General features: G+C 38.0%; 1 protein-coding gene across 2 annotated transcripts in view; it reads left to right on the top strand.

The window, feature by feature from the left end:
- The first annotated feature begins 7,798 nt into the window (after positions 1-7,798).
- ctnna2 (catenin (cadherin-associated protein), alpha 2) overlaps positions 7,799-25,429 on the top strand; it is a 352,125-nt gene continuing 334,494 nt past the window's right edge. Inside the window, exons 1-2 of one of the 2 annotated variants that reach the window (XM_059337510.1) lie at positions 7,799-8,008; positions 14,970-15,056. The gene's annotated coding sequence lies outside the window, so the exon portion shown is untranslated. The remainder of the gene's footprint in view (positions 8,009-14,969; positions 15,057-25,429) is intronic. The other variant, XM_059337500.1, reaches the window with a different exon arrangement.

Below are 25,429 nucleotides of genomic sequence, written 5' to 3'. Positions count from 1 at the left end.
TTACTGTACATAGATCCATTGTTTTCTCATGCGATCCATTTGACGTAGCATCGTTGTCAGCAGCCAAGCAGTAATATCCGCAGTGAAGAAATGTAATGGCGTGCTGTTGCAGTAAAGATCCCACTAACTTGTGATCCATAGACCTGAGAACATTTACTGTGAAATTACTTCACACACTCTCCAAAGGATAAAAGATAGCCATTAAAACCATACCCAATAATATATCATGTCTGACAGTTGTCTAAATGATTAATTTCATCTCATGTATTAAATCATGAACTATCTTTAATTCATGACTCAGGATGCTACAGAGGCTGTCAGCAAAAAAATAGAGTACATTGTTTTGAGCTACTGAGGAATACTTTTTTTTCATGTGTGTATCAAAGAAGCAGTTAGAAAAGCTCCAACAACCAATAAAGAATTAAATAACCAAACCAGCAGACCAGGCCCTACCTCATGTTAACAAGGCAGCAGGGTTATACTATGTCATTTTCAATAAGACATTTCACTCCAGAAACATTCTCCTATTTCCGTGCCCCTGATTGAGCCCTCCGAGGTAATTGTGAGCGTAGCCTCACTAAAATCATCATATAAAGTGGGGGGCTCTTTTAAATGTAATCACTCTCGCTCTAGTTCTCTGCATTTGAATGGCAATCTGACACACAACTATGCAGAGACCCTTTTAAATATCCTATCTGATTGTCACATTGAACATGATTTTTTTCTCCCCGCTTTTAAAATCTATTTAGATAGAGGGCGAACTGTTTCTATTATAACCCAGAGCAAGTGATACATTTGTGTTGATGTGAGAATAATGATAACGAGCAGGATGAAGAGAATGGATTCAGAGGAAATGATATGATGATTGCTGGTGTGATTACATCTCATTGGATGCAAAGATGTGCCCGAGACTCTCCTAGGATTAAAATCAACAGAAGGGAAACTTGTCTCCATTGATAACACTATATCAAAAGGCACATCCTGGTCCTGATTTGTATTCTGATTATAAACTGCCCTAAGGATACAGATAATGAATAAGGGTACAGTTGGAATAAAATCACTCCAAAAGATGAAAAGTCAGAGAAGTGCTGCGAATGGGTTTGACAACACATTTTGCAAGACTTTTTCTTGTTGCAGTTTTTCCCTTTAAACTCAAAATTGAAAAGTATGATGGATTGTGTCCCTCTTTCCAAAGGCAGTATGAAGGATCATAGGGCTCTGACGAAATCTTCTATCCTGATATAGGTTATTTCACATCTTCATAGGGATATACAGTACTGTGCAAAAGTTTTAGGCAGCTGTGAAAAAATGCTGCAAAATAAGAATGCTTTCAACAACAGAATGTGAATAGTTTATTTTTTTTATCAATTAAATGCATATTATTTAACAATGCATATGTATGAATAAATGAATGAATAATCCTGCACAGTGTTGTTAAAATAATATTTTAAAAGTTTGAGTTAGTAGCCTATGTGATTTTTTTTATTTTCAGTTTAGATGATACACTTTTGGATAACAACATTTTAACATATTGATTTGATCACAATACAATTCAAAGGATCACATATTGTAAAAAAAAATATTCAAGCTGCCTTTATAAGATAATTGTATTGCTTGAATAACTTAATTTGCATCAAATAATTTTCTCATAGCTTTTATTGTTTCGGAAAAATGCATGCACATACTGCCATTGTGTAATATTTGAATAATTCTCTCTTCATTGGTTGTAGGAGCAAGGGACATCTTTGTCTTCAGGGTGAAACTAAAATTCTTTCCTAAGCAGTCACAGTTTTGATTGCAAGGACGTTCAGAATGACTCTGTCCAAGGCCATTCATGTCTCTGGCATTTGCAAATGAAATGGCTCTTGAGTGCTGTTTTCCACAGATGTGAATGACTCTTATGACACAATAGAGGGATTAAAAAAAATAGGAAAACGAAAGCTTCTCCCCTCTTGAGATATTAACCTCCAGTGACAGTTTTCAAAAACTTCAGCCCCAACCCTTTCTTCCCATCCTCTGCATTCTCATCTCTTTGAATCACAGAATAAAGCTTGATGTTTTGTGAGCCAAGAGACTGCAAAACTTTATTATTCATCCTCAAAGTACAGCGGGTTGGGTGTAGTGATGACCTCATTATGTTAAAAGAGCGGTAGAAGCCAATCCAGGGACATTTTCTGATTGCAGTCCCTGGAGTGCCTCTCCTCTGGGCGGAGGGGAGGGCCCAGCTGGACACTGTGGAGGAATGTGAGTATGTGTTGGAAACAGATGGGGTTTTATGTAAGCCAAGCCTATAGCTTGCACTTGTTACTTGGATATGTGTGCATACAAAAGCACACGCATACTATACCCTTGTATAGTGTAGTATATACACCATGGATGAATGCTGGTATGCTAAAATCTCAGAGGAAATCTCAGCATGTAGCACTATGAGCAAAAAGGAGCTGCATTATGCTACTCGCCTTGATCTAAATATAATAAGGCAGTTATTCAGACTCGTCAAACTCAAAGATAGGTTTATTCCCAGTGTAGCTTTGCTCCAGATGGATCAGGCCAATGAACCAGATAGTGAAAGGCTGGGATACACTTTGAGACAACTCACTACAGTAACCCAATAGTCACGGTCCCCCAACTGACAAATGAATAATAGCTTGCTAACATGTTGTGCTGGACTGCTGCCATGCACTAAAAACACGAGCAGATGGGAGACAATGGGCTGCTGTTCATGACAAAGAAAAAAGGGGACAGAAGAAGGAAATGTTGGGACTAAAGGCAATGCCCACAACTGGCTATAACAAAATTTACTCCCCAATAAATTATTCATCCATAAGGCATTAAGGCCATAATCTTAAAACCTCCACACTTCATTCATGCTATAGTCGCTAACTGGAGATCGTGTTTTAATATTGTTAATGTGACCGTTTTCCCTAAAAGATTATTAATGTTCAGCAAGAGTTCATCTGCCACAGCTGCATAGCATCAAAGGTCCATCTAATTTAGCAGTGTCATACTGATCTAATATGTTGGCTGGAAGTCTGTGTAATCCAATTTCTTTAGGAGACATAACTTTTCAGAGGCTTTAAGTGATTACCTGCTCCTTTCAGATGCTGTAATTGTCTTCAAGTCCAACAAATAACTTAGTGTGTCTCCTCATTAAGCCCTGTCCTCATGAATGGTTTGTAAGATTTTCTCTGAAGAGTAATGCACTGCAATTTGTATTTCTGACAAAGCAACACAGTGTCATAGAGCCATATATATCTGTCGGTGGGGGCGGGAGGGATCAAATCTTTGGTCTTTTAACCAGGAGACCAATATTTTGGTAATAAAAGTTATGTTGTGTCTTTTAACCGAACCCTTACTCTTTTCCTTTCCCCTAACCTTAGGAAATGGTTTTGTTGCCGTTTTACAGCATTAACAATAACTTTAAAATGGGGATCATGACATTTGAAACGGTGATTGTGAAGTAGGGTACAAGAGCGGTCGTCACATGTCACATATTCTAGGATTCCACATTTACACAATGTAATTTAGCAGACGCTTTTATCCAAAGCGACGTACAAATATACAACACAAACGAAGATGAAGTCAAGAAACATAGCAAGAGTAAGTGCCATGGGTTAAGTTTGAATATCATACAAATCAAGTTGCAAAATATGGCTCTTTATCAAAATTACAAGCTTTTGAAAATATGTGAGTAAGTGGCTAGTTCTATATGTGGTGATTTGAAATGTCTCATGTCCATGAATCATGGATAAATGTTACTCTGTCTAAATGCTTTTGTGATACATCAAGAAAAAAAAGAAGAATAATTGACAATGCAGTTTAGCTGCAAAATAATGTTATTTTAGGAGACCAGGCTGGAATAACATCATGTATGTATTTCTTGATGAAACGATAAACTTTTACCTCATGTTTATACAAAATATTTTACCTATTTTCAGAAGCATCACTCTTTATAACTAACCATAAATGAACGTGTTGCAGAAATACTCACAAAGTAAGCTGTAATAGTTGGGTTCAAGTTTCCTCTTGAGACCAATTCACCAAGCTTCCAAGATCCACATTTTCTAAGAAATGGTGCGATAAACTGGCATTGCTTCACTGGGTTTGGACTGAGCTGAGGTTAGGTGTGTTCATGAGTGAGGTTAAGATGGGGCAGGAGATCGTCAGGTGGATTTTGCCATCTGTGGCTTTGCAGGCACTGTACTCAAGTTGTAGTTGAGCCCGAAGGCAAAGTTAAGGATTAGACTGGGCAATCTGTGTTCCAAACATTGCTTTTAGCCATTAGCTCTGGGCAGTGGGGCAGCTGAAATGAGTTACCTTCATAGTGCATGTGGGCTGACCCTTCAGGACAGAGTGAGGAGCTCAGATAAAGAGCTCAGAGTTGAACTGCCACACCTTTCCATTACACGTAAAAGGTCACAGTTGAGGTAGTTCAGACATCTGATTAGGATGCCTGCTCTAAGCCTCCCTGTGGACAAAATCTGGGTACATCCAACTGGGAGAAGACTCTGGGGAAGACCCAAAGCAAGCAGGATGGACTACATACATTTGCAATCTGGGCTGGGAAAGCCTTGGGATCCCCCAGGCTGGAGGACATAGCTATAAGGATACCTTGCATGAGAGCCAGACCCAAATGAGTGGTGGAGAGTTGAGGCACGGATGGATGGCCAAGTTTAGATAAATGTGGTATTAGCTCTAGTTATCCAAACATAATCTGTGACGTTACTGAGACAGTTCAGGACTGTGATGGTCTGAAGCACGACACTCCTGCTGTAGTTAACTTTTTAAATCAATCCAAGATCTGCTGCCAGATGGGAGCAAGGCTGATCTTGCTGGGTGCAAGTGAAAGCTGTGGCCACATATGACAGCATGCATGTTACAGTGTGTTTGGATGAGAGGGAAATGCTCCGCTGCAAAAAACAAAAAAAATAAACAATTTGTGAAAAAAGACCAACTGAATGATTCCCTCATCTAAAACCGCTCTAATGTGTGTAGGTGTTATTAGCAAGTTTGTGGTCATCAGCGAAAGGGGCACTAATTAGTCAGTGTAATTTGTATTTCACACGGAGTTTTATTGCAGAGAAGATAAGTCATGTGCACTTGCTTTTTTTTGACTATGTTGTGTTTAATAAGTGTGACTAGCAAAAAAACATTTTTACAGTATATGTTGCCTGTGACTGCACTTTTAAGTCTTGTCCAGTGCTGATTGTCTCAGATTAATAATAGAAAAGTAGAACTTTAATTTACTTTTTACTTCAAAAAAAGGGCATATGGAAGTGTCTGGATAGGCTTTAGGCTTTGTGCTTTTATATATAGAGCATATCTAATAGTTGTTATTCCTGTAGTATATTTGCTTCTTTATTCAAAACAATGTCTAAAAATGAATATATCTATACTTATATTGTGTTTCTCATACAGGAGGAGGAGGCAGATGAAGAAAAAAGAGTAGAAGTGTGAACTCTCATAACCTTCAATCTTACCTCAGATATTTTAGTTTTGACCCTCAATATGAAGAAAGAAACACCAGCACTCACTGATAAATAGTCTTCTATTTTATTCTGGGTAACATAAATAAGTACAAAATAAATAAAAAAAACACACTAAATAAGAAGACTATTTACTGTGAGTGCTGGTGGTTTGTTTCTTTGTATCCTTGGCCCTACCGTGCACCCTACACAGTTTTATTGCGCACTCTCATTATAGGCCTATTTCACAAAATATATTGTCGAAGTAAGAAAAGACAATCTGTAATTCAGGTACATTTTTGGAATAAAGAAATGTTATACCGTTCATTATACTTCATTTTATTCAACTTTTAGGCACATTGAAATATGGGCTATGTGTTATGTGTTCTCTAGCCTATATTGGAGCTGTATTGTAGTGTTTATCATCCTGTACAAACAAAGCAACAGGCAGTTATGTAAAAGCAATTAAAAAACATGTTTGCATTAAGTGATCACAATTTTCAGCTTTTCCCAAACTCTTGCTTTTTGCAGCATTTTAAAGTAGTCTTAATGATATAGTTGTACCGTAAACTATTTTTGGGGTGCATGTATTCTGTGCAGGCTTTGAAGGTCCTCTCTGGAAATTTTTTCAAAAATATTTTTCAGCTGACATATACAACACCCAAACAGCTTTAACAAAACTAGCAAAATAAGTCCACAAACTACAACCATCTGTAAAAGTAATTTAGATGGTTTTGATGCTCTCCACATTGATAATACCTTTACCAGCTTAAGAGCTGCTAAAAACAACTTGGGTGGTGCACTGTGGCACAGAGAAAAGTCTGGTCAAATGAATATGTGAAAATTTGTGTCGAAAGGGGGGAATAAATAAACTGTGAAATAGACAATAAAAATGGTGCTGCATGCTTTCGAAAAAGGATTTGCTGACTTACTTGTTAGTGTAGATCTTGTATGACTTGGCATGCCGTAAACTCATTTGTTAAATCAAATCAATCTGTTGCAATCATTTTGCCAAAATGACTTGATTAATTAAGTCTTGCAAATTACTATAAACTCACAAAAAAAAGTTTCCATAGTTTTGTTGAGCCAACTTATTTCCTAATCCTTATTTACTTGCCTGTGTTGATTTTGATTTCAAGTAATTTTTGTGCTTGCCATCTGTAATTGTATGTAAAGCCATTATAAGCCCTTAAACCAAATAATTATACCACCATAACACTTTCACCACACAATACTGATCACCTCAACCTGGCACTGCAAATTGCACCCCAACATGCCCACGATATTTGATAGAAAGTATTCTGTTCTATTTAATGACCATATTAATCTAATGTGAACAGTTCTCTTCCCTCTTGAAAATTCATAAAGTATCTTTCTATATCGTCACCCTGTTAAAATAATCGCCAAACTCCATTTTTCAAGTTTTGCAGGAAACACAAAAAACTTCACCAAAAGTGTAACATGTGACATTTATTGATCATTTCACTTAAAAGGGATCTAACAAATGATGGCTATTGGCATAGTAATAACACTGTGTGTAATTATGTAACTTAAGAGAAATAAATGACTTAGGCATTTTTTGAACATACCTTTGTGACTTAAGCATGATATGGTAACACTTTATTTTGAAGGTGTCTACATAAGAGTCACACAAGCCTGTCAGAAACATGACATGACAAGTCATCATGAGCATTAATGTTACTTCAGAGTGTCATTAATGTTCATGACACATCCCATGTCATGTTTATGACACGCTCATGTCACTCTTATGTAGGCACCTTAAAGTGTTACCAATATTAGTGTCAACAATAAAACACTGATAAACTAAACTGATAACTAAACAATCTCCCTCCAGCTCTTATTTGCTGGGTTCTTATCTGATGCCTATGAATGTGGCAAATTGTCAAAGAAGTGATGATCTTAAAGGGGTAAAATCACATGATCTGATCAACTGAGGATGTAGGCAAACAAAAAAAATGACTCAGGCGATTATTTTAACAGTGTGACGATATGTCTTATGGTTTAAACACAGTTACGTTCTTTATACTGTTATTAGTATTACTACGGTTGGAATCGGCATGCACCCTCCCAGAACACGTCAAAGCTCAGAAATCCTCCCTACAATGTGTTCACTGGCAGGGCGCATCCTCACACTATCAACCACGCATGCGTCAACGACAGAGGCTCTCCTGATTTGACAACCCTGGAATCTACCCCACAGCCCACTATATTGCAAGGCTTTCCGCTACTAGCGCACCATCATCTGCACCTGCCTGCTCCGTTGTTGTGGACGGGGCGCTGGGAGGGGTCATTATTTCGCAGGCAGCTGTGGAGGAGGAGGCATTTCCGAGACACCGACAGAAGCGTGTAGCCTCAGATTCAGCACCACAAGATTGAGGAAAGCGTCCGGATTGAGTAGATTTTCACTGTTCACCGTGGGTTAACTGAGCAGGAGGACACCATTTTTTTGGGAATACTCAGTGAAACCAGGCGTTGTACACAGTTTGTGGACCTGCAAGAGGAGTCATTTCCAACGGTTAAAGGTGCGTAGCGTTAGTTAGTTGGATGCTCTGGTTTGTCAACTGGATGATTTTTTTTGCTAGCAGCTTGGTAGCATTACACTTGCTGCACTGACTGACCCACTGTTCTGCTAACATTAGCTTAGGCGAGGTCCAGCTTTTCATTCATCATTGTGCTAGTTGGCGGTGTAAATAAATCACTTTATTGCTCATTGCATCAACGCATGCTTCCGTGGCGTTTATGTGCACATCTGGGCTAGCTTCGTTAGCTAAAATCTTAGTATCGCCTACTATACTATCGTTATCTAAACCGCACTCCGAGAGCTGCTATCCAGCGAGCCCAGTGCTGAAAACTGCTCCGACTGATTTCTGAGAGCCTGTCGGGCAGAGACAAGCTAGGCTGCTAGGCTAGTGGAGCGGCTAAGCTAACTGACACCGGTGTGTCCACTTTAATGCTGATAAAATAACGGTCCCACATCTGCATCAACAGCCGCTTAAACCGTTTAGGAGTTGGTTAGTATCCTTAAATTGCCTAACTCACGTAAAGACCGTTTAGCTTCGTCCTCCCCGTGTTTGCAACGCTCTTTAATGTCTTTGTTTGATAAATTCCCCTCTTTGTTTAATTGTCATTCTCACGCACGATTCAAATAAACTCATCACCCGTTATCCGCGGCATGAATTACAAGTCGTACTAATCTTTCGCAAATGATTTTGAATTATTTATGGCGCTTTCGTGATTGACTCGAGGGTTTCAAGTAGCGAAGCAAACAGCCCTGCCTCGCCTCACTCTGCAAGTGTCCGTACTTTATAGTCAAGTCTCTATTAGCTTTTTTGACAATGAGAACAATTAGTTTAAGAAACCTGGCAAGCTGCGTGAAACACAGCTGATTGTGTTTTCAGTGCCAACTGTCCGTTAACGTTAAGTCAAACAACGTGCACTCACAGTTCGTCTATTCAGCGAAAGCACTGGTGCTAAATCTGTGCTTCATCCGTGGATCAGTGATACATATCTTCTGTCTTCTTGTATGTTACACGTTGCAACTATTCATCAGCTGAAAAGAATGTGTAAAATTGTAGATTATTGTTGTGTCTTTTGTTGGGTAGGTGGGCTTGTTTGCACACGCACCATTCAGGCTATATAAGCGCACTCTGCATTCAACAGTACAGTGCAGCAGGAGTCAGACCAAAGCTTTTATGAGCCAGTGTGGTGTGCCACATTCTCTTCCTGTAACTGGAGATATGGGGTCTCAGATGCCTGAAGGGGTCACACAGTGGCTGTATTTAGAATCTGAACTTTTGATTGACAAGGAGGCATGCTCCAGCTCACTATCAGGACTGTGTCGTTCACTGTCTTTCCCCCATATGTTTACCATGTCATGTTATTTGCTGGAATGAGGGATAGTCTGCAAAGGCTTATGCTAGAATAATCTAATACCTTTTTGTCTGTGGAGAGTGCTGTTTCTTTTCCTGTATTCTTCAGCTTTTGAGGTTAAGAGAAGAAACAAAGAAATATGAGTGAGCTATCGTTCATACCGTAAAAACCACTTGATGTCCATCACGTTGCAATTAAAAAAAAAAAGAAAGAAAAAGCACAAGGTATTTGAGTTTTACATTTTTCTGTGATTTTTTTGTTACTAGAGTAGTCATTAAAGTCTATAAATTGTCAGAACGTAGTGACTCACGCCCATTACAACTCCCCATAACCCAGGGAGAAATATTTAAATAAAAAGAATATTATTGTGACAACAACAATATAAAAAGTGGGCAAAACAGCAAATCCTTTAATCTGGCTTTTATCTACATACAATGACTTAATTAACTATTACTTTTATTAATTATCTTTCTGTTGATTGTCTAAATCAAACATCTGAGCAGAAGTTCAGTCTGTCGCTCAATTACTCACAATGCATTTTAAAATTTCCCAACCTTTGATGTGCTAGAATATATAATAATTAAGAAAAGTTGTATTTGTGGTAACTTTGCTTAACAAAAAATATATAAACTCCTGAATATATCTTTTACTGAATATTGATGAGAGTGATTTCAGCCTGCCAAGAATGGACAGACTCTCCTCTGCCCTTTGGGAAATAACTTCAATGTGTATCACTGTCGAATCATCTGCTTAAGAACCATCTTATAGCTAAGGCTTCATTGTTTAACGTTTAGGATATTCATTTTGTCATTCTACAGTCTATTACATCCACATTACAGATTGTGCTGTTATACGAGATTATTTACCATTGATTTAGATAACCATTTTAGATAACCATTTTTGATAACCATTAACCATTGCTTTAGTAATCATGATGACATTTCATAATTGCTGTTTATATCACATTGATCCTCTGGGTAAACTTTTTGGTTTTAGAAAGAAGAACACTTGTGTAACTACAAAGCTAGTGTCAAAAGTATTTGTCCCTCATTGAGCAAAATCACTTTAGTTGAGTTTTTTGACAGACAATTATTTTCACCTAGTATATAGTCCATTTCTCATTCCTCATTTGACAATAACAAATTACAGGGTTTGACAACCACCTGTACGTAATTATCTGAATGTTGTGGCTCAGTTACTTCATGCCATTCACAGTAAAAAAGTCTGGTTCTGTGACTGGGGATAAGGAAAAGCCATAATTTATGGGTGAGACTTTGCAATCAGTGGCGGTCCGGAGTGCATTGTGTTCTGTCTCCCGGGAGAGGAAGCGATATTGGCTGAACACCATGGAACCCCCTGTTGTTGTACTGAAGCAGAGCTTTAAGGTAGCCATGGCACCCCGGCTTACTGGAACAGGATTGCCTCTCCTGTTCGGCCTTCTCTCACTCCAGCTCTTCCACAAATGTTTGATACTGTTTAAGAGATGAGAGATGAGGCAATAGAAACAACACAGAACAATCAATAGTTGTAGCGCTCTTGTCTAGCACATCAATTTTAACTCTCCTAACCCCAGGCTTTATATTGTCCGATGCTGCAATGTGGAATTGCATTTAACTGAGAGCAAACATTCTCCCCAGGTTACTGGCTAAGTGTGTATTTCCTCTATTTCCTCATCTTTAACATAACATTAACATATACGTTGTTGGGGGCAGTTAATTACTTAGCCTATTCAACAGCACATGCTAGATTGGCTGGATTCATTTGCTTCTTAACTGGTTGTATGACATTATTCCACACTGGACTATAAAGCCAAAAAAGAAAAAAAGAAAAGAGCACTTTATTGTTTCAGGGGGGACAATAAAGTAGATGATCCAGCAATGCTTGAAAGTATAGTGTCAGCAGCAGCTTGGTGCAGCAAGAAAGAACGAGGTTATTCTCTTAAGTTCCTTTTCATGTCTATTAGTCTGCCGAAGACCACACCCACAATGCCCTGCAAAAGAGCTGTTACAGCGAGAGTTTATATTGTTACACTCTATTCTTTATACAACTATCATCAAATAAATCAGCCCCTCCTTTCGTTACACTGTCGGGGACTGTGGGTGAATAACATTTAATCAAAAACTGCTTATGAAGCATTGCAAGTCATCAGAAGTCGGGCAGATATTTTGTCATTTTCTTATGAAGCTAATAGAATTTAAATAAATGAAGAGTGCAAAAGTATGCACACCCCTTGTGCCATCACAACTTTACTTGTGTGGAAATATTTAATCAAAATTTAATATCTTATGCAGCTCAGATCTTATATTCAGGTTGAAGCTAAATTTTTAACAGCACTTCAGAATTGTAGGAGCCCTGCCCTACAGAAAGAGCTGCTCACAGATCTGCACAGATTTGAATGTGTAGGCTGGATTCAGAATCATAGTGTGGAGTATGAGTTTGACTTGATGATGTGGTGCCCCCGTCCTGAAGCTTCAAAGAAGACACTTACTTTATATTGCACTGGTTTGCCATTTATTGTATTGTTTTCATTCAGCTAAGTAGTGTTTTTGGTGCGGTTTTTCTTCTGTCTGTCAGCAGGATTACAGAAAAACTACAGGCTCAATTTGCATGAAAGTTGGTGGAAGGGTGTGGCATGGGCCAAGGAAGCAGCCATTACATTTTGGAGTGGATCTGAATCACTGGGCAGATACACCAATTCATTATTTCTGTTAAAATTTCCATAGGACATTTTTGCTACATTCAAGTGCTGTCTAAATAATCTAAAAATGTACAGGAATCACATGAATGCACCATTTGCAGGGGGTTTGCACTCCAAGTGCCATTCTATGTTATCTACATTGCATTTACTTGCCTTGTGGTCAGTTAACTTTGCATGAAGCAATGTACCTTATGTTGGCTGATTAGCTGCACTGACTTTTAGCTTAAGCAAGTACCACTTTACTAGATGGCATGAGTAAAACTCTTTGTTAGCTGTTGTGTAGGTGGTAAACCCAGCTGCTGAATTATGATGGACAGTTGTAAAGGCCATTTAACTGATGTGAATTTATATGCAAAATCTACAGCAAGGGTTGTTAGTAATATTTCTGCACAACGCCCCCCAGTAGATGGTAAAATCCATTAGCTACTCATTTCTGTAATCAGTCCTGTTGTTTTAAAGCAAACAATTGTGACGCTTGTTATTTTATATTTAAGATTGCTTTTTTATTTTACGCTTTTTCAAGATAGATTTACTTTCTCATATAATCGTATCTCATTTAACCTTAAACCATTGTGTATGCCAGAGTGGCCTAGCAGGCTTTATTACAATTTGAACAAACATTTTAAAACTCTAAAATAGTCTTTTCATGCAATGAAAACAGTATTCTCTGCATTTCTTTGCATATCTTAGTTTTCATTAAATATTTCTCTGCAGGAGAGTGTTAGAAAAGCTCAGTGTTCAAATGTTTCCATCCCTATTTTTAAAAGTGAGCTTTTTTAATAATGGAGAAGTTGGTCTATTTAAGTGCAAAGTGAGAGCTTATTGTTGTCATGGCATAGTTTTCTAAAAACTCCCAACTCACCGTCCTTAGAAACATTCACCTTGTAGCCCAGGTCGTTTTGTATTTTTTATTATTTACCAGGGTTAAATTATCTGATACTGATTAATAAGATCCAAAGATGATGGTTTGGCGACTTAACTTCCTATGAGGTTCTGTTTAACTGCTGGCCAAGGGTTTTGGGCTAATAAAATAGTAAGGATTAAGTTTACTGCGGATTATACACTTTGGTTAATATGCATGCAGTAGATGTGCTTATTCATTGACAAGGGGATTCCAGGTGATCAATTGTTGTTGGGAATCTTTCAGACTAGCAAAGCATGGAAACCAAGTAGCTCTCTTTACACAATTAAAGTTGCTCTTTGATAACAACTTTAATTAAAGGGTGAAATTACCTGTGATAAGGTTTTAGTCGCATCAGTGAAAATGCCCGAGAGAGAGAGAGAGAGAGAGAGAGAGAGAGAGAGAGAGAGAGAGAGAGAGAGAGAGTTCATATCTCCTCAGAACTAAAAGTAAAATTTCTCAGTGAGCAGACAGCACCTCTTCTCATTGAGATGTTGTAGCTGGAGTGTGATGCCAAACTGCTGCCAATATTTTTCACTACTCTTTTAATGATTCTACCCTAGCCTCCCACAGATGTTACAGTCTCTGGGGGAAAATTATTGATTTTGACAAGACTGAATTGTTAATAGTATTTTTCTTTTGTTGGTCGGTGGCCTCGTAGGTTCAGAGGGTATAAAGTGACAACAGAGCCTTTCTTCAGTGTACAAGCAAACCACCTCAGCCAGTTTCTTTAGAATTTTATCCAGCTAATATGGAGCTCATTTGATTCCCTTTATAGCCAGCTATGTTTCAGTCTTAGAATTCATGTTATACATGCGTAATGGGATGCCTTGAACTGTGAGAATCAAAGACTGTGTGCATCAAAAACTGTCCTTAAAGTTGGAGCTGTATGTCCAAGTTGCTTTGAATCTGGTTGTCATGGCGAAATGTTGATTCACTTCAGGGCATGTTGGTCTGACTGTCCAGTATGACTTTAGTTTGTCATTAGAATTTGACGTATTGCTGACTTTAGGTATTTTCATTCAAAATAATGAATTGGTCTCTATAAGATTAAGATTAAGATTCCCTTATTAATCCCACAATGGGGAAATTCAACCTCTGCATTTAACCCATCCTTTTGAACACACCAGTGAACTGCTTAGGAGCAGTGGGCAACACATTACTGCACACCCGGTGAGCTGCACATACTATTGTATTTTCATTGACTCAGCTGGTTCCTACAGTATATTCAATTTATATGAGATATTCTATGTTGAAATTACCCAATACCCTTTACTAATCTTGCTTTCTGTTGGTAATTGCAATGCACATTAACTTGTTTATTCTTTGCAAAATCAATAGTATTTCTATCAGGTGATTGTGATATGAAATTTCTGCATCTTTATCCCAACTCACTACAAAAACAGTTATGTTTTACCTTTGAAGACGCTAATACAATTACAAAGAGAACAAGCTTGGATTCAGTGCCAGTTATGGATTTAAACTGCGTCAGCCTCAACAGTGAGGAGAAAGTCTGTCTTCCATAGAAACAGGAATCCGGTGAATTTTGTAGATGTTGCAAGTCGGCAGCAGTGAATGGGCGTTCATGTCGTTTAGTGAAGTGTGCACAATTTTTGTGCAAACATTCACTGTCATTCTTACTTGCAGTTTGTTTTTCTAGTCATGAGAGGTCTTGTTAACATATTTCTGGTAGTAGAAGGTTCGCTCCCTGCTTCTGCTGTGTCTCTATCCTCTGTTGTGGCACCTTATTGGTTTGATTCTATCATAAACAAATCTGTGCAGAGAGCATTGCTTGAGGCCATTCAAGTGTATCATCCTCTCAGTTGTTCTGTCCTTCTGTGGCCTCACTTGTCTCTCTCAGATTCAATCCTTATCCACCCCCACCATGGCTTCATCTGGGACCAGTGTGGGCCCCCAAGAATTGGCCCGGCCCCTCCCCCACACAGTGTGTGCTCTGTCGTGGTGCATTAACTTTTCTATTGTTACATGACTCTTTTCTTCACTCCTCTTACAGGAAATCTATATACTGACCAAGGGCGATTCTGGGATTTGATGTCTTGGGTTTAGCCTAGTTGGGAGGCTGGGGACATATTCCTTCAGGGTAATTTCTTATTTTTTATGTCTAAAGATAAATGCATACATTTCATGCAATTTTAAAATTAACTTCTAAACTCAAGATATGATTGATAATTTCTATAAATAAACCTTAAACCGGGGTGTTAAAGGCTTAGAATGTGCCAGCTGCTTACGGTTTTTACCAGAAATGGCTTGAGGTGCAATGAGTGCATGCATTTTTCAGCATCTTCCCCACTTTCTCAGAAATTACCCTCATATGTTTGTTTGGTTCGCTTCCTGTCACACTTCTCTCTCAACTCCTACAGTCACAGTAATCCATTATTCAGTCACTTTTTTACCATATTGAAAGAGCAAGGGACATTTGCTGTCATATTCTAAACAAGACATTAAATTCCACCCACAGTATATGTTAGAGCGGACATTCCAATTAAGATTTCTGTTTTATTTAAAGTAGCCTAAAGATAATCATCAAGACAATGTAGTCTTGTAGTGTGTAATGTGTAAAAAAATGATGTGCTCCAAATTGAAAAATGTATACCAGTTGATTTTCATTTTGACGTGACTTTAAAACATAAAGTCTATTCTGAAAGCGGTTTGAAAGGAGATGCAATAGTTTAGTTTAGTCTTGAGCTGAAATTGCCTTTATTGATGTTGCCTGTAGCTTGACTAGCCCCCACACACAGCCAATACACACAGTCCACACAATGGCTCCTACTACAAGAGATATTCAGGGCAGAGAAATGACCTTAGCAAGGCCAGTCATGTCGACATGTTGAACATCCGTGCAGACATTTAAGGAAGGCAGTTTCTCATTTGCTTCTACCTCTTACAATTACTTCCCCCTGTAGTAAATATGGCTCCAGAAGCTGCAGCTGCATACTTATATCTTTAGGCTCTGTATTTCTTTTTTTGAAAAATGAGCAGCAGAAATTATAGGTTTAGTTACTGAGTAGATAATTTTTGGCTTGTAGAAATAACTACATTATTTCAGTTTTGCAAGATTGCATATATACAGTATATTTTCTTGCAAACCACTTTCATACAGAAAACCCATGGCTGCTGTGGGGTTATAAATCTGCTTTCACCCATTGTTTGACCCATATAGTTTAGACCCTTGTCATCGGTTAATCCCATGACTTTAGTTCGGTTAGCCTATAACTTTACTGACATGGGTTAATCCCTTGACAATACCCAGTAATAAGATCCGATTCTTGGAGTAGAGTTCCTTACACATTCTGTGTGAGGCTTAAGATACACAGTATTAACTGAACAGAGGTGTAGAAGTTCTTTGAATGTGTTTGCTGCAGTCATTGTTGATATTCAGATTTGGTTTTCACCTTATGGAGTGTTAATGCAACAACCTGCACTCTACAATCATATCCAATTATCTGTGAGATTAAGAAGAGTGGATCATATATGATTAGGTGCGTTGTAAGTCCCTGCCAGTGCTATAAGGTCCTAGCAATCCTATAATCATCCCGGTGTAACAGTTGCTAATCCGATAGGTATTAAAGGGACCTGTGTTCCCTCGTTCAAATCAAAGCTAAGCATTGTCCACTGCAGGGCTGCAAAGCTCGGTCAGATGACTCATTGTCCCATTCAGACCGATAACAAATACATTATCATCTAGTCACAACATTTGCGTGGAATGGCTCCTTAAAAGCATTTTGACTTGACAAAGTGCGAAAAAACAAGATTGCTGCAGCCAGGTGTTTGAATGAAAAGTTTTTAAAAGTAAGTTGTATCAATAGTGTTTCACAAACAGATGTTAAATTGCTGTTTGAAAAGGAGTACTTTGAATTATGTGGAAAAAAATGACCTGCAGGAGAATAACACATTGATTAATTACTCAAACTAAATAAGATGCGGCTGTTTTCACAGTATGGGTGGACATCTCACAGATATTTTTATTCCATCCTCTGTACTAGATACTAGACAAATTAGTTTATTAGATATTAGATACTGTTGATGTTTTTTTAGGATTTGAACTGGAAGCAGTAAATGTTTGATGTATGAACTAAATATTTTAGCACTTTCAGCCCAACCATTAGGCTTACTACTTCTCATTCATTGTTTTAATTTCTGGTGTCATAACCCATGACGGAAGAAGTTTATGAGTGCATGGATTTGACTGTGTAGCCAAAGGCAAATATCCATACGTTCAATAAAGATAGGGCTGCTACTAACAACATTATTATATTGATTATTTTTTCAAATGTAATTTGTAATTTTTCAATTAATCTTGTGTTGAAGAAAAATAACTTCTTCCATTAATCTTTCAAACCCTTTTGTATTGTAGTAGTTAGGGGTGGGCGATATGGCCCTAAAAGATTATCACGATATTTCAGAGTATTTTCGCGATAACGATATTCTTGACGATATTAAATAATACTGAAAAATATATAGAAAATTATTTTTTAGTCTGTATAAATAAATAAAAATTGTACAACAAAATACAAATCAATCATAAATCTAAATGTAGTGTAAATTGCAAATCCCAACAGTTGCCAAATACAAAAAAATTACTTACTTGAGTATTAGCAAATAATAATAAAAAATAACCTTCTAGGTGGTCTGTACATTTTATAGTATAATGTGATCAATCTCGTCCACTTTGAGAACTAAATGTGAGCAAACACCTCACAAACACATCATTTCCTATTTTAATTAATTATTGTAAAGGAGAATAAAGGTTCTTCTGTGTTTTATTTAAGGCATCTTATTTTGACAGTCTTCTTGTAATTTCTGTGGTGGATTCTGTGCTCTTATATTGAAAGCTGCATTTGTATAGCGACAGGAAGTAATAGTAGCTTTTTGTGATTAAAACAACTTTAATTGTTAGCTAATGTTAGCTCGCGGCTAACGAACGGCACAATGCAACAGTGTGTTTGGACCGTTTGGACCTCTGACAGGACAGGTTGATAGTATTTAGATCGGCTCACGCACACACAGACGCACACAGAGAGAGAGTGGGGACGGGACTGATACATTACAGACCGGTAGGTCCTTGTTTTGAAGCGCAGTGGGAGGGCAGCTCGGTATATTCAGTGCGTGTGTGTGAATGCGTGTGCATGTCTCAGAGGAGGACAGAGAAGTGGGTCGGGGCTTAGACTGACTGACGGGTGACAGACACTGCTGAGCAGAGACACAACGCAAAATAACTTTATGTTATGAATAGTGTAGATATACTTTCAGTAGCTTGAAATGGGACGTTAGCGCAGCACAAGAGACTCTGGCGGGCCGCCAAGGTCTAGGTAATTAATAGGAAATCCTTATGCCACTATGTCAAGAAGTAGGGCATGTTGCCAATATCGTGATATGCATTTTTTTTACCCATAAAAAAAATATACCGGTATAATCGTGAACGATACGATATGGCACACCCCTAGTAGTAGTCCATTGTATTATTATTTTATTGTGTTGTATGTGTTGGTCTCAACATATAGATTGGAGCCTGAGTTCAACAGAGCTATATTGATAATCTGAGAATATCCCCCACTAGAGTCAATAAAACCATTTATTCACTACCAATAGTTATTAAAAACTTTACGAAGTTCCTTCTACTGTATGCTCCAGCTCTTCTCTTCAAATAAATAAATAGAGAGCATTTTATTCCTTAGATTTCTGCAAGGCTGTGAATCTTGTCATGCTTAAGTAATTAACACAATTGTTTTAAATCCGATAAGTTATTGGCACAAAATGTGATTACAGTGAAAAGCAGTGGTTTTCTTTGCTTTAGCCATCTGATGTTGACACTGTTGCTATGCGTTAAAAAAAATGTTTCACCTTTAATAGCCCTCCAAAGGGAAGTTTGAATAGTTATGCATTTAAGAGCTCATCTTTGGGATTAGTTGGGACGTACTCAAGTGTTGACCATTGACTGCAATATCCAACCACTACAGTCCTCCAGGTATACACTCGTCTTCTGCTTAGAGATCCTCATCTTTTGGCATTCATTCTTAGATTGCATCTGAACCTTATTTGATAAGAAGTGTATCACACTCACCACTTTGTTCACTTCTAGCTAAAGGTGCTATCTGCTATCACTTTGCCGTACATGGACAGAGCCAATCATTTATTCTTAGCAGGTTCAAAGGGTGGCCTGGTAGCAAATAAGCTGCAAGTAAGGTTAGGGAAATATGTCAGTTTTACAGTAAGTATAACTAGGGATGGGTACCTTTCACATTTGAACCGATACGATACCGATACCCGGTACCTGGGAATCTGTACCGGTACTCAACGGTACCAATTTTCGGTACTTTTGCGTTTGTTTATGTGGTAATAAATGTTAATTTGTTTAATAATAAAATCAATTTTTTTCAATTCAACATATTTATTTCTGAAAATATAAACTTATATATATATATATATCAAAACAATATAAAATCCAGGATGAGCAGTGCTTTATTGTTGAGCGAACATGTATTTTGTAACATGAAGGTTGCAGTGTTATCAAAGAATGCAGAGGAGCGCTCTCAGGTTGCTAGTGCACGGAGGAGAAAAAAAAAAAAAGGTTGCAAGTGCACGTGTGATTTGTTGTGATGACGTCGTAGCTGTGCGGCGCAGCACCGGTCAGACAGTATTGTGGCCATGGCGTGGTTGGAATAAACAAAGTTGAGTTGGGCTGCTCTGTGCACATATCGAGGATGACGCAGGAGTCCGAGGGATTTAATTTCAGTGAGGCAGTTTGGAGTAAAGTGGCAGGTAATATTCCTGAGTTGAAGAGCGGAGTATTAGCGGAGGACCAGCGATGCAGCAGCTAGTTGCTAGCTGTTAATGACTGTTCTACAGAAGAATGGAGAGAGCAAACGGAGGAAGGAAGGTCCAATCCCGAGGCAGACGAAGGCCAAGCCCGGGTAGAGACATTGGAGAGATAGCAGCTGGCGGCTAGCAGGCCTAGAGCTGGCTGTTCGTCTCTGCACTGGGTTGGAAGAGGGCAGCAGCTAGTGGCTAGTGGCCGCGGTGAGCAGACAGGACCAGACGAGGAGGTAAATAAAAAAAGAAAAAATAGTGCGATCGTCAGCACGCTTGTTAATCAAAGACGTTAAATGAAAACAGGTTGAAATCAATGATCAGTTTAAAGTTAACGCCGTTAAGGTACCGAAACATGGTACCGTTTGATTTTACATGAATCGGTACTCGGTAGTACCGACGGAATTCGGTCGGTACCTATAAAAGTACAGAATTCGGTACCCATCCCTAAGTATAACAGAGTGTCCATAAAGTCCCTTTACAATTTTAAAAATGATAACAAAGGTAATTGATAAGATATATTTTATATAGATAGCAGATTTGTTGTATGTACTCAGTGGTTATCAAAGTTTTTAATCACATTGCATTTGTGTATTTCAGGTACCTTGTTGATGACATATAGGTAGTGGTAAAGAACCCCTATAAAAATGGCTACACCTCAAGACCTCAAGATTGCTTGTAACAAGAATGAATATTGTTCTCATGTATGATATATAGGACATTGTGTAAGAAACTGTTTCCTATATGGTACTGCTTGTTTTGCATCCCACTTGTTTTTTTAAGCCTGCTTCAGAAGGCAGAGTAAAATGCATGACATGACAGACACTGGCTTGCAGGTACAGAAGTGTATTTCAAACTTGTTTGAGCCTCTTGAGTTTTATGGACAGATTCCAGCCAATCAGGGGCAGGTGTTTTTTTTTCCAAATACTTGGTTTTTATTTGTGTTTATTCTACTTTGCAGTGTATGCATTATGTTTTTAAAGAAGGTTTTTGAATTCCTAAGAGAACATAACTGCTTTGAGAATTTCACAGGTTGTGCTCTACTTTGATCAGCCTATTTTGGCCGCTCTGAGAACACGGCTCTGGAGAGCAGCGATATGACAGGTTGAGCCTTGACTTCTGCTTTTAGAGACTCCCCCACTGCTCCACGCATCTGTGTGTATGTGCTTAACTCTGCTCTGAATCTGGGTCAATGCAGTGTCGGCATATTAACTTTCTATAATGACAAATGACAGGGATTGTAGTCACAAAGTTAGTGTCATATGGTAAAGGAGCTCATTGCCCATTTTATGCAGTGCAAGCAGAGTTTAAACTTTTGAATATTTTTATCTGTGACAAATAGGCATGTATTTGCAGAACGCAGGGGCCTAAGAATATTCTGAGAAAAAGGAAGTTCTGTCTCACTGAAAACAAGCAGGATATACCATTCTAAAAACCTTCATAGTGTAGTAAGACAAAACACTACCTTACCCTGAACTTCAGTGGGGGTCATCTCTGACCATGTCACGCTGTCAAGTGCTGCTCACACAATAAAAAAATTGGTTTTCCTTTTCATTGATAAAGAGAAATTTTCACAAGGTCTCATCTCAAGAAACAGCCTTGTGCTCAGAATTCATTTTTTATACCTCTTATCCATGTTTTATAAAGAACTATTCTAATCTGAGGCTAGTTTCCTTAGCAACTAAAGTTTTGAGTTTTATGGACTAGGATATGATTACAGAATATTGTGTGTATAATATTTACTTTATTCTATAATGCATTGTAATATAAATAAGCTGTTGTTGCTATATGTAAATAAACATTAGTATGCGACTAGTACAATCCTAAACCCTGCCTGGTTTAGCACTTGGTTTGACCTTATTTCTCCGCTCCCTGAATGCTTATCGTGTATTAACCTCATTTGTTAATACATTCATGGCAGTGAAGTTAATCCATGTCAACACGGAGAGGAGTCTTGATTTCGATTCCGCCTTCAAGACCACCAGACAGGATATAAATTAAGAGATAGTGACCCCAAAGGAGCAAATTGTAATCATTCTGTACACTTACTGAGCTTTGAAGATGCAATTGATCTTCTTGAGATTGTGAATAAATCATGAGTTAAATGACGAAATGCGAGTGCATGAATGACACTTTCCAGTCTGTGAATCAACAGAGACTGCATATAATGCGGTGGCAGATATATCTAGATCTCCATCAAAACAATTGTGCTGATTGGCCAAGGCCTACATGTTTTATGGAGGGTGTCACTATCAAAAAAGTTTGGAAAATTCTGATGCAGCATGGAAATCATTGGAATCCGTTTGAACGTTACCCATTTTATAATGTGTGAGTCTGTGATACAGTGGGCTATGACTGTCTCATAAGCCTGTGAGGATGTTTTACCCATCAGTGTGTTCCTGTGTGGTGTCATACACTGCACATCTGTCTAGACCAGACCTGGGCATTGGGCGGCCCGTTGGCTGTCTTTGTTCAGCCCGCACGAGGTTGCCCAGTAATAAGAAATCAATACAACCGCAGTGTTTTTATTTTGAAGGCGGTTTACGTATATCTTCCTGCATGCATGCCCACCTGCAAAGAAACGTGTTCCACTAAATACACTGAATTACCTCGGTACCTTGGCAAAAACATGTATTGCTTTTTGCAAGAAGTTACTGCATAACATACATGCTCTATATTGTTTTTATGGTTTGAATGTATGTTTAGTAGCATTCCTGGCTGAATGACGGTTGACTCTTTAACTGATTGTTCACAAGATTTATTTAAAATCGTAGCTCCATGAAAATAAAAATAAGACGTTAGAAGCCTTTTTGATACGTTATATCAACTTTATATGAATTGCGACGCACTCGTTATTATTTACCATTTGTTTTTCATTTTACCATATTTCCTGTCACTACCTTTCAAAATTAAAGCACCTGTTTCACACTGGAGGGCACCTTTTCAAAATAAAAAAAGCATCACAACATTGTAAAACACCTAGAAAATTTACAAACATGAGAATCAAGCTATATAATACAAAAACGACAGGAGGAACGGCATTTACAGTTGTGTTTTAAATAAATGGAAAAGTGATATATTGATTGGAGTAGTTACTACGTTTTACTGCTATATTTGATTTACTCCACATTAACAGTCTTATCATAACATGTATTCTTATCAGTAGCAGCCCAAAACCAGATAATTTACTGTATTTTATTTTGATCCCACTGTCGTTCTCATTATTATTATTTTTAATTTTTTTTAATTAATATTGAGCAGAATTTAGTTCAGAGTTTTGGTCCTGCCCCTGCAACCTTCGTGGTATTGGTCATGTGGCCCCTTGCGAAAATGAATTGCCCGCCCCTGGTCTAGACACTCAGACGTGCTTGTTAAATTTATGTTGCTCCACTACTTCTCTGTTCAACATGACTTTGGTTGCTACTTCCATGGTACATGTTCAAGTCCATAGCACTGTTACCTTGGATTTGAACCAAAAACAAATAACGTTGCCATCATAATTTCTGCCAAATATCACTATCACATAATAAAAAATAAAAAAACATACCTCGCAGCAAACAGACTGGCATACAGACCTAAAACATGACCTCCTTGTCAGATGTATTAATGGCTCTAGTTGGATAGCATTTGGTGAATTCTAAAGTCAGAAGAAAAATCCATCCATCCATCCATTTCTCTATTTCTGTCAGCAGTTATCCTTTTCATGGCTGTAGGGGGTCTGGAGCCTGACCCAGCATGCAGTGGGTGAGAAGCAGTCTAGACAGGTCAAGGTTGTATGTATATGCAGCTTACGTGGAGTTTTCAGTTTACGCACAATGGTTTTCACCATTGTGAACATTAATTGAAACGTTCAACACAAATGCGACTGTTGAATTCAACACGCCATTGTGTAAATGTTTATAAATGTATAGACATGGTAAACTGTATATGAATACAAGATTCTCTTTATTTGCACGACATTGCAAAATCTGTTCAAGGCAAGCAGTGTGACTAATGATATTATTCCCACAATCAAGCACTCAGTAATCATGTTTAATATAGTAAATCTAGTGCAGTAGTGCAGCTACAACACCAAAGCCACAGGGACCACATGTGGTTAAAACAGCAGGGGATGTCTGTTTGTGCTAGTCTGGCCAACAGTGCTGAATAGTACCCATCATTGCCATCTGTTTTCTTTGGTTTTGCCAATAGACCACTGGATGGAGTAGCTCTATATGAAAGGTGCTCAATCAATACAGACATACAAACAGAGCTCTGACTCAGCAGAATGTCTGTCTTCACTGCCAGCGCTGTGTTTACCTGACTTGTTGAGACACACTGATCAACCTGCTACTATTTGCAGTTAGGCGCCTGGAACACCAAAGTACTACGAAAACAAAGAGGACCTTCAAATTAATACAATTTACTACCATTTGAAACTCAAGTAACCTCAAATGATTTCACACCAAATGCACACAAGATCCAGTAAAGAAAGTGAAAAATGAAAGAGCTGATTCCAAACCATTCCAAATGTGTTATTTTGAAAATGTCTGAATCGATAATTTAAGGAATATATGTATAGATAATCACAAGATTTAGACTTCATAGGTGTGATTTTTTTCCCACCAGTTTCATGACAGGCAGACTAAAATTCAGCTCCTGCCTGGATCACTGGTTCTTAGCAGAAAGGTTCCTTGTGACCTTAAAAAAGCTCTTCTGCTTCTTTCCCTCGGAGACCTTGGATTTTTTACTCAGTGATGAGGTCATACAAGGGTGTGTCTCATGCCATAGATTTTACTCTAGTGCTGTATCACTCAACCATAGCCATAAGTTTGTCTTGCATCTTTGGTGCATTCACACTTGTACTTAGAACCGAGCCTCGGAGGGACCTTCTTTGCATATGTCTGTGTTACTTGTTATAGTGCATACACTTCTAAAGACTGAGGCATATTTAAAAAACAATGCACATCACGTCAGTCAGTCCATCTGATTTATTTCATCAGCCTTGTATGTAACTGGCATAGAACAGTGGAGAAATAAAATGTACAAAGAATAATATATACATAATAATATTTTTTTTACCTCTTTCCATTAAATGATTGTGACAATGTGATTTATTATTGAAAGATAAAGTGTATATCTTCTCAAAACTTTATTTATCAATGTCTTCCAAATGTATCACTATAATGGAACCACAGTTAACAGAGGATTGTGTCTGAAAACAATTCTCAAAAAAAAAAAAAACGAAAATCAAATGGTACAGTTCATGACCCAGGCTCTGTAAACTGTATATTTTTGGGTGTTCTTAATTTTCTATGATAGTAACCTGAAAAGCTTTGGGTTTTGGATTACTGGGCAGACAGAAAAAAAGATTTGAACATGTCATTGGCTTTGCCTTGGGACTTTGTTCTTGACATTTTATAGAAAAACAACCAACAGTTTAATTCAGAAGATAATTAGCAGATATATAATTGTTACCTTAATCTCTAATACCATACAAAAAAATCTGTTTCAAGTTTAATTCATGTGTTTGGCAATGCTGAAAACATGCTCAGATCTGTGAAGTGAATGTGTGTATAGCGTTCTGCTCAACAATTTAGAAACTCAGGTTTCCATCGTAAACCAAAATCAAACTGCCAAGCAGAGGTTAAAGGAGCTGTAGTGTTC

This window comes from Centropristis striata, chromosome 1 (assembly GCF_030273125.1).
Source record: "Centropristis striata isolate RG_2023a ecotype Rhode Island chromosome 1, C.striata_1.0, whole genome shotgun sequence".
Classification (NCBI taxonomy): Eukaryota; Metazoa; Chordata; class Actinopteri; order Perciformes; family Serranidae; genus Centropristis; species Centropristis striata.
Note: the sequence above shows the minus strand (reverse complement) of the source record. Positions and strands in the feature narration are given on the sequence as shown.